Genomic DNA, 6,000 nt, shown 5'->3' with positions numbered 1-6,000 from the left:
AAACAATATTAGCGGCCAGGAAAGAAATGATAATAAAAATTTTTGGTTATTGTACATTATATATATGTTAAATATATAATTATGCTAGGAAAAAACACAAAAAGTAAAATAAACATCACAGTACAAAAAGGGGAAATAATGGGCTAATATTTTTAATTACATCGATGCCTTTTTTGAGCAAAAGAAATAAAAACTTATAGCCACGTATTAGTGTGTCACAATAAGGAGTAATGACATTACAGTGTCTGTTTTCAATCCCTAACTTCTGAAAAAAAACTGAAATAATTTTATAGAAATTATTTTTCTTTGTATATTCGTGTTCAATAGACAGCATAGTCAAATTTGTTCATTGGGTTGGCCCGGTGGTGCAGTGGTTAAGCGCGCACGTTCTGCTTTGGTGGCCCGCGGTTCGCTGGTTTGGATCCCGGGTGCAGATATGGCACTGCGTGGCAAGCCATGCTGTGGAAGGCATCCCACATATAAAGGAGAGGAAGATGGGCACAGATGTCAGCTCAGGGCCAGTCTTCTTCAGCAAAAAGAGGTGGATTGGCAAATATTAGCTTAGGGTGAATCTTCCTCAGGGAGAAACAAAATTGTTCATTGATCTTTGCTCATAATTTTTTTGCTCAAATAATTAATAAATTAATAAAAATTATTATTTTTAATTTCAAAAAATTTCTTTCACATGCAGAAACAGTTATATAAATTGTTAGGAATTTTTTAAAGAGTTTTTAAATTTTATTTTTTAGAACAATTTTAGCTTTACAGAAAAATTATTACTATAGTATAGAAAGTTTCCATATACCCACACCTAATTTTCCCTATTAATACTTTACATTAGAATGGCACATTCACTACAATTAATAAACTGATATTCATACATTATTATTAACTAAAGCGCATACTTTATTCAAGTTTCCTTAGCTTTTTATCTGATGTGCTTTTTCTATTAGTTAAGAAAAATTATAAACATAAGAATGTTAGGAAGGTATCCGATAAAATTCCTATTTCACAATACATTCTGGAAATTGCAAAACTGTCATGTTTGTTTGAATCAATTCTAGTGGTTTTCACATGATATAGTCACCAAAAAAAATCATAATTTCTATATATAGTTTGGAAAAGTTTGAGATCACTTCTGATATTACTTGTTCCTTCTTTTGAAAAGTAAATTTGAAATACCACAGTGATTTTAAAATTGAAGAAATAGAAACTGAGTTCTTAGTCTTGAAACGAATGCATGACACCAAATCTACGTGTGTTGGGGTTGATGGTTTAACTGGGATTTCTCCAAATTCATTTCCATGTAGAACACAATGCTTATTAAAAGATAAGTAATAAAAACGTGCCAATTTGTAGCTTATACGTTATTAAATTTCAACAGTAATAACGGCAGTTGTTTAGATTTAGAACTTAGACCAACAACAAAAAAAGTTTTTTCCAGGAGTATCGTATCTCTCATGTTGTCTAGAATCCCTAGCCAAAGCAGACACTCAGTTGGTTTTACTAACTTCTTTAAATCTTCTACAGACAACCCCTCCTCCCCTTATTGACTGCACCCCCGGCAGCCACTCCCTCCACCGGCCACGCAGCCCTCAGTGAGTCACTGGGTACATCAGCCCCCACGGCACCTTGGATGCAAATCTCAGCTTTCATCAACCGTTTTCATAAGAAATCTGTTTACTCCAATCCAAGCAAGCATTTTGTAAAGTTGTTTCTTTTCCCCCCAGCTTTATTGAAGTATAATTGACAAAATTGTAAGATTTAAATTGTACAATGTGATGATTTAATATACATATACATTATGAAAGCATTCTCCCCATCAAGTTAATTAACACATCCATCACCTCCCGTATTTACCTGTTTGGGGGAGGGTGAACATCTAAGTTCTTCTCTTTTTGCAGATTTCAATTACACACAGTAACGATGTTATCAACCTTAGTCGCAAGTTTTACATTAGACGCTCCGACCTTATGCAGCTGAAAGGTTGCACGTTTTTACCAGCCTCTCCCTATTTCCCTAACCCCCAGCCCTTGGTGATCACTTTTCTACTTCCTGTTTCTATGAGCTTGACTTTCTTCTTAGATTCCACACATAGGTGATACCATAGGGTATTTGCCTTCCCTGTCTGGCTTATTTTACTTAGCATAAGGCCCTTTAGGTTTATCCATATCATCACAAATGACAGGATTTCCTTCTTTTTATTTTTCATTTGTTTATTTTTTCTCCCCAAAGCCCCAGTACATAGTTGTATATCCTAGTTGTAAGTCCTTCTAGTTCTTCTATGTGAGATGCCACCACAACATGGCCCAATGAGTGGTGTGTAGGTCTGAGCCCAGGATCTGAACCTATGGACCTCTAGGCTGCCAAGGCAGAGTGAGTGAACTCAACCACTGTGGCACCAAACTGGCCCCTATTGTTCATTTGTTTTATATATTTTTGTGTGTGTGAGGAAGATTGGCCCTGAGCTAACAACCATGCCAATCCTCCTCTATTTTGCAAGTGGGAATGCCACCACAGCATGGCCTGAGGAGCAGTGAGCAGGTCCACACCTAGGATCTGAACCAGCAAACCCCATGCCGATAAAGCAGAGTACGTGAACTTAACCACTATATGACCAGGCTGGCCCCAGATTTCCTTCTCTTTGAAGGCTGAATAATATTCCATTATCAAGTTTTAAAAAATGTACTGATGATGTGGTGTGTCAAGGGCAGGCTCACATAGTTTGGTCTCTTGTTGGTGTCATGACTGACACTCCCCACCCCACCCATCTTCTCCTTCCTCCCAGAAGCAGCAAACAAATCCCTCCTGCCCCTTGTCACCTCGTACACCCCCATGTCCCTTACCATCCCCCTCTCTCCTCCACAGCCATGACTACCAACGACTTTTAACAAATGCGTGTCCCTCTACAAAATGAATTCTCACAGGGACTGCCAAGAGAATGGCCCTTTATCTATTTTGTTACTTAAACAATCAGGCCATTAGTAATTTTCTCCTAGAGTAATAAATTTTTTCCCATAGGATTCTAGTTTCTGGAATAAAGTGTATTGGTAGGCACTATCAGTCAAGTTCATGATTCATAGCTAGAAAACATCGAAACTGGTTGTAAACCTGATTCTGTAGCTTGTCTCGGGTGCTTAAAAACCATTGCACTTAAACCTTTGTCACTAATTAAGCCCCTTTATTAACACTTTGGGGGTAAGTAAAAGAAAGGCAGGAATTTCTTTAGATATTCTTTGTATATTTGTAAGCAATTATTAATAAGTCCTTGGCTATCTTTTCCTTTTAACCAAATTGCATAAATTTTATGTCAAACTTTCCTTCTTAGCTACCATTTTTCAAAACTTTAATCATTCTTCTTGCTCTTTCCTTAATCTTTTTCTGTTTAACATTATTTATATTTCTTTAATTGTGATTAAATAGTAAAAAATACACAAATATTTTGACTATTTTTACTGCTTGTAAGGTTCAATGAATATATTATGATACACATCACAATAATTTAGTGGGTTCTAATTTGACAGAGGTACTTTAAGTGTCTTCCATGTCACATTTTGGTGATTTCCTTTACACAACCCATTTCCTGCTTTTGCTGGAAGCAAAGCGGGCTGTTTTCTATTTTTGTTTTTAATTTTACTTTTCCCCAAGGCTTTCTTAATTGTGTTTTTCTTGGGTAGGCAACATCTTGTCTCTGAATATTTAAGCCATGACTAAAGTGTACCCACACAGCATTTGACTTGTTCAATGAGTTTTTTTAAGATGAAATATTTGCTTAATAGGTAATGAAGATAATTTACCATACATCAGTCCACAGCCCAGTATGTAGAATTTTCTCAATGAAATGTAATTCTAAAAATGATCACCTTTCATATTTGTTAATTAATTTATCACATTGTGGATCTCAAGTGTTGGTGGTAATAGCCAATGAAACGCAATGCTCAAGGAAGAAGGTAAATAATGTTATTCAAATGCATTTGCTGGTTTTGTGCTTTACATAAAATATTTTATTCTATTCTCCCAACTGTCACAATGGAATTAATTTCAATCTAGAGATGAGGCACTTAGGGTTTATAGACGTTCAGAAACTCGGCAAGGTCACATTAGTAAGTGCTAGTGCTCCTTTCAGCTTCTGCTCAAGTTGATTTCTTCTGATTTTTGCAAATCCCATGAATTCAGAGACTGTAATTTGTTTTATTTTCTTGGTATATTTAGGCCTGCACTTTTTTTAGAAGAATAATGTGCCAAATATTATTGTCAAAAGGATTTTCACATGAAACCAGCCCTTCAGAAAGTCTCTCCCTTATTCACTCTTGTGATAGTGGTGACTGCAACAATACATTCTAGTCCATACGCTCTTCTTGCAACTCAGCTTTGACGCTGCTCCCGTCGAGGAATGGGATCTTTGCTCCCTCCGCTTGAAGCTGCTTGTCAGTGGTAGTGACACTTTGTGTCCTCGAATGCTAAATCAGAAAATGCGATTTTTTGGCATCTTCGTCTTGGGACTCTTGCTCCAGACATCAGCATGCAAGGCTGAACTCCCAGTCTACACAGCACTGAATTGGCAGTCATGTGAGTGAGTCATCTTGGAAGTGATGCTGTAGTCCCCGGTTGAGCTGATGCCACGTGGAGCAGAGGTGGACCTTCCGCACAGATGCCTGTCAAAATTGAAGATATGAAAGCTCAATAAACTGTTTCTGTTGTTTTAAGTCACTAAGCTTTGAGGGGATTCATAATAATGAATAACAACAATAAATAACTAAAACAAGTGTCAAATATTGCTTTGCATTCACAGAAAACTTATTTTGAAAAATCATTTCCATTGCACTGTATTTCTGAACGTTTCCTATTCGTTAGATGAATTCAGATCTAATCTGATAAAAATGACGTAAGCAAAGTTGTCCAACTCGAGGAAGGCCTGCGCGAATCGGAACTCATTTCTGTTTTGTAGTTTGTACTGGTCTCTATAAAGCCCTGTTTGTCTATTTTGACCAGAAAGAGCCAGGAAGAAGGAAATTAGTTTATTTGCTCTGGACTTGCAGCAGTGGGATGCATAGGGGAAGTCACCTTGGTACTAGTTAACATTTTAAAAGGAATCTATTTGAACCTCAAACCATTTCATTGCTATAAGTTATCTAACTTCTATTAATTCTATAATCAAATAAATGTTTTATTTAACTTACTGATTCTTTCCTTCTAACAAACCTGCTTTTTCACTCAGAGCACATCTCCTTTTAGTCCGTTTTTTGTCTTATTCACAAATTTCTTAAATTTGACTTTTTTTTAAAGATTTTATTTTTCCTTTTTCTCCCCAAAGTTCCCCCAGTACATAGCTGTGTATTTTTAGTTGTGGGTCCTTCTAGTTGTGGCATGTGGGATGCCGCCTCAGCATGGCCTGATGAGCGGTGCCATGTCCGCGCCCAGGATTGGAACTGGCAAAACCCAGGACCACTGAAGCAGAGCATGTGAACTTAAACACTGGGCCATGGGGCTGGCCCCTGACTTTTCATAAAAATACAATTTTTCTTTCTTTCCCTTTTTCTTAGTATCTTATCATGATAATTGGTCTTAAACGTTAGGGTCACAGTTTATAGTTATGCGAGCATTAGACGTACATTTGACAAGCTTGTAAGATCATCAATTATGTTGCCATCTACACATTTTAACACGGCATAAATAGAACACGTTCTGTAATGTTGTTGAATATATATCAATAAATATATGATTCATATTAACTATTTGAAAGGGTAGGTGGACAGGAACTCAGGAAAGTCACACAAGTGGCCTCACTTTATTATTACTTCCTGAGGGTCCGTATTCTAGGGACACTAAGTCCTAGCGTCTGGTGTCACAGCTGCCTTAGCCTTGGTTTCCCCTTCCTTGGAAAACAAAGCTTGAAACAGGAGCTTGTGTGTAGGCAACTTATTTAGGAAGTGACTAGGTAACAGAAATGGGGACTGAGGGATTGTAACATGAGGGAAAGGAAAGATAGGTGTAATTTAC

At 37.0% G+C, this 6,000-nt stretch overlaps 1 long non-coding RNA gene across 1 annotated transcript in view; it reads right to left on the bottom strand.

The window, feature by feature from the left end:
* Positions 1–1,714: 1,714 nt before the first annotated feature.
* The window catches only part of LOC138919710 (uncharacterized), a 28,822-nt gene continuing 24,536 nt past the window's right edge, over positions 1,715–6,000 (bottom strand). The window contains exon 2 of the long non-coding RNA XR_011430128.1: positions 1,715–4,655. This is a non-coding gene — a long non-coding RNA (uncharacterized lncRNA). The remainder of the gene's footprint in view (positions 4,656–6,000) is intronic.

Source organism: Equus caballus, chromosome 21 (assembly GCF_041296265.1).
Source record: "Equus caballus isolate H_3958 breed thoroughbred chromosome 21, TB-T2T, whole genome shotgun sequence".
Taxonomy (NCBI): domain Eukaryota; kingdom Metazoa; phylum Chordata; class Mammalia; order Perissodactyla; family Equidae; genus Equus; species Equus caballus.
This window is presented reverse-complemented; position numbering and strand designations above follow the sequence as displayed.